Here is a 4,586-nt window from a genome sequence, read left to right as displayed (position 1 = left end):
ACTCATTTCCTCCACCCCAGTTCAATGTAAACCTCATCCTTCAACCATAAAATACTTACCAACCACAAAAAGCCCTACTAAATAAAACCCAACATACAATAACACCGATCAATCTCCTCATGCTTCCGGATAAGGCTCCGCAGCAAGAGCTGCAGTATAAGCAAAAACTACCAACATTCCTCCCAAATAAATTAAAAACAAAACTAATGACATAAAAGACCCACCATGCCCTACTAATAAACCACACCCAACCCCTGCAGCAATAACTAAACCTAAAGCAGCATAATAAGGAGAAGGATTAGATGCTACACCTATTAAACCTAAAATTAAACCAATCATTATCACAAACATAAAATATACCATTATTCCTACCTGGACTTTAACCAAGACTAATAACTTGAAAAACTATCGTTGTTATTCAACTATAAGAACTAATGGCCACTAATATCCGAAAAACCCACCCACTTTTAAAAATCATAAACCACGCCCTAGTTGACTTACCTGCTCCATCTAACATTTCATTATGATGAAACTTTGGCTCACTTCTAGGACTATGTCTAATCATTCAAATTCTCACAGGACTCTTCCTAGCTATACACTATACCGCAGACATCTCCATAGCCTTCTCCTCAGTAGTTCATATCTGTCGTGACGTCAACTACGGCTGACTTATTCGTAATATCCATGCTAATGGAGCCTCACTATTCTTCATCTGTGTCTACCTCCATATTGCTCGAGGATTATATTACGGCTCCTACCTTTATAAAGAAACATGAAACATTGGCGTAATTCTTCTCTTCCTATTAATAGCAACAGCCTTCGTCGGCTATGTTCTACCATGAGGACAAATATCCTTCTGAGGAGCTACAGTTATTACCAACCTTCTATCCGCATTTCCCTATATCGGAGATATACTAGTACAATGAATCTGAGGGGGCTTCTCAGTAGACAATGCCACCCTTACACGTTTCTTTGCCTTTCACTTTCTACTCCCATTTCTAATCTTAGCCCTAACAGTCATTCACCTCCTATTCCTTCATGAAACAGGCTCTAACAACCCTCTAGGCATTAACTCCGATGCAGATAAAATCTCATTCCACCCATACTTTTCTTACAAAGACCTACTTGGCTTTTTCGTCATAATCTTATTCTTAGCCGCATTAGCCCTATTTATACCTAACCTATTAGGAGATGCTGAAAACTTTATCCCAGCAAACCCACTTGTTACTCCACCACATATCAAACCCGAATGATACTTCTTATTCGCCTATGCAATCTTACGCTCAATCCCTAATAAACTAGGAGGAGTCCTAGCTCTCCTATTTTCCATCTTTATCCTTATATTAGTTCCTCTCCTCCATACCTCTAAACAACGAAGCACCATCTTTCGACCCATAACACAAATCTTCTTCTGACTTCTTGTAGCTAATTCAATTATTTTAACTTGAATTGGAGGTCAACCAGTAGAACAACCATTTATTATAGTAGGACAAATCGCCTCAATCTCCTACTTTTCCTTATTCCTTATTATCATACCACTCACTAGCTGATGAGAAAATAAAATCCTCAGCCTAAACTAGTTTTGGTAGCTTAACTAAAAAGCGTCGACCTTGTAAGTCGAAGACCGAGGGTGCAACCCCCTCCCAAAACATATCAGGGAAAGGAGGGTCAAACTCCTGCCCTTGGCTCCCAAAGCCAAGATTCTGCCTAAACTGCCCCCTGATTGCTATTATAGCGAATAAATGCTGAATTATAAAAATTCAGTTTTTGTACGCCAGAGTGACATATTAATGATATAGTCCACATACCTTAATATACCACATAATACCCTCATTCCATAATAGCTATAACAGATATTATACTACCTCATTACATATACTATGCTTAATCCTCATTAGTCGATATTCCACTATATCATTACATACTATGCTTAATCCACATTAGTCTACTGTCAGCTATTTCATTTCATTAAATTATTTAACCCTCATTAATCTATAATCAATAATTTCATAGCATAATATTTTTCACTTAACCCTACTTTACATGGTATTATTTAATGCCGTTGGTAAGAAATCCCCATTAACCTAATAAATGAAAAAAATTGTACGGTTTGTGGTACATTACTGTTTTATCCCCTACTATTGATCAAAACTGACATTTGATTATGGTTGAACTTCATATAATCCTTGATCGTATCAAGAATGCCAGTCCTCTAGTTCCCTTTAATGGCATATTTATCCTTGATCGTCTCAAGATTTATCTTCCGCCCTGTTTTTTTAGTTCGGTATGAAGCAAATCGCTATTCCCCGGAAGGGCTCATCTGGTTCATTAAGGTAAACTTGAGCTATCCTCGACATTTTTCTTATCATTATCCCATTACTTATCATTCAGGAGATTAGATTGTCAAATTCACCATTACCGAAAGGCATCAGAAAATAGCAGGTTATGAAGGGCCAGTTTGGTTTTTTTGATTAATGCGGCAAATGAGTAGAAAAAACATTGTGATTAACCCCCCCGGAAACAAACCTCCTATAATAGTGCGTGTACAATGCATTTCATTATTCTAATACATTCTTCATTTTATCTGGCATAAATATTTCTATTATTAGGATCGCCCCAGGTTTGGGAAAAAAATCGAACCTTTAAAAAAAAAAAAGTTTTTTCGGTAAAAACCCCCCTCCCCCTTAATATACACGGTTGTCTCGAAAAACCCCTAAAACGAGGGCCGACGTATATTTTTCCATAGAATTGTTGTGATAATTTCTCTATATATAATGTAACAATGTGATGCTAGTGTAGCTTAATTTAAAGCATGGCACTGAAGATGCTAAGATGAAAATTAATTTTTTTCCGCAAGCATGTAAGGTTTGGTCCTGGCCTTAGTGTTAATTGTAACTAGGATTATACATGCAAGTTTCAGCTCTCCCGTGAGAATGCCCTAATTATTCTATTAAATAACTAGGAGCAGATATCAGGCACACATACACGTAGCCCAAGACATCTTGCTAAGCCACTCCCCCAAGGGATTTCAGCAGTAATAAACATTGATTTCATAAGCGCAAGCTTGACTCAGTTAAAGTTAACAGAGTTGGTTAATCTCGTGCCAGCCACCGCGGTTATACGAGTAACTCACATTAACACATCCCGGCGTAAAGAGTGATTAAAGAATGACCTTTAACTACTAAAGTTCAGACCTCATAAAACTGTTATACGTATTCATGAGTGGAATAAACAACAACGAAAGTGACTTTACAAATTAAGGAACCTTGATGTCACGACAGTTGGGACCCAAACTAGGATTAGATACCCTACTATGCCCAACCACAAACTTAGACAACACCTCACTATATTGTTCGCCAGAGTACTACAAGCGCTAGCTTAAAACCCAAAGGACTTGGCGGTATCCCACACCCACCTAGAGGAGCCTGTTCTATAACCGATAATCCTCGTTCAACCTCACCACTTCTTGCCATTACCGTCTATATACCGCCGTCGTCAGCCCACCCTGTGAAGGATCAAAAGTAAGCAAAAAGAATAAAACTCCAAAACGTCAGGTCGAGGTGTAGCAAATGAAGTGGGAAGAAATGGGCTACATTTTTTTCCAAGAATATACGAATGGTAAACTGAAAACACACCTAAAGGTGGATTTAGCAGTAAGAGGAGATCAGAATACTCCTCTGAAATCGGCCCTGGGATAAGCACACACCGCCCGTCACTCTCCTCAAAAATAACTTACCCTTTTTATAAATACATTTCTTCAACAAGAGGAGGCAAGTCGTAACATGGTAAGTGTACTGGAAAGTGCACTTGGAATCAAAATGTGGCTAAATTAGTAAAGCACCTCCCTTACACCGAGGAGATATCCGCGCAATTCGGATCATTTTGAACCTCAAAGCTAGCCTATATATCAATTCAACTAGACCTTATAAATCTAATCCATATTACAATTTTCAATCAAAACATTCTCAACCTTTCAGTATGGGTGACAGAACAATAACCCTAGCGCAATAGCCTATGTACCGCAAGGGAAAGCTGAAAAAGAAATGAAATAAATCATTAAAGTACTAAAAAGCAGAGATCATACCTCGTACCTTTTGCATCATGATTTAGCTAGAAAAACTAGGCAAAAAGACCTTAAGTCTATCTCCCCGAAACTAAACGAGCTACTCCGAAGCAGCATTATAGAGCTAACCCGTCTCTGTGGCAAAAGAGTGGGAAGACTTCCGAGTAGCGGTGAAAAGCCTACCGAGTTTAGTGATAGCTGGTTACCCAAGAAAAGAACTTTAGTTCTGCATTAATTTTTCACCATCTAGACAAGACTTACTCGTCAAAGAAACTTATAAGAATTAATAGTTATTTAGAAGAGGTACAACCCTTCTAAACCAAGACACAACTTTTTAAGGTGGGAAATGATCATAATTATCAAGGTTACCATCTCAGTGGGCCTAAAAGCAGCCACCTGTCAAGCAAGCGTCGCAGCTCTAATCTAATAACTAAACCTTTAATCCAGATATTCATTCACAACCCCCTTTATCCTATTGGGTTATTTTATATTTATATAAAAGAACTTATGCTAAAATGAGTAA

General features: G+C 38.1%; 1 non-coding gene across 1 annotated transcript; it reads left to right on the top strand.

Annotated features, from left to right (window-relative positions):
- The first annotated feature begins 2,859 nt into the window (after positions 1-2,859).
- On the top strand, positions 2,860-3,818 carry LOC145340826 (18S ribosomal RNA). Its single transcript, XR_013886300.1, has one exon. It is a non-coding gene; the product is annotated as an 18S ribosomal RNA (ribosomal RNA).
- Positions 3,819-4,586: the final 768 nt, after the last annotated feature.

This window comes from Carcharhinus amblyrhynchos, unplaced genomic scaffold (assembly GCF_965287045.1).
Source record: "Carcharhinus amblyrhynchos unplaced genomic scaffold, sCarAmb.v2.hapA chromosome_1478, whole genome shotgun sequence".
Classification (NCBI taxonomy): domain Eukaryota; kingdom Metazoa; phylum Chordata; class Chondrichthyes; order Carcharhiniformes; family Carcharhinidae; genus Carcharhinus; species Carcharhinus amblyrhynchos.
Note: the sequence above shows the minus strand (reverse complement) of the source record. Positions and strands in the feature narration are given on the sequence as shown.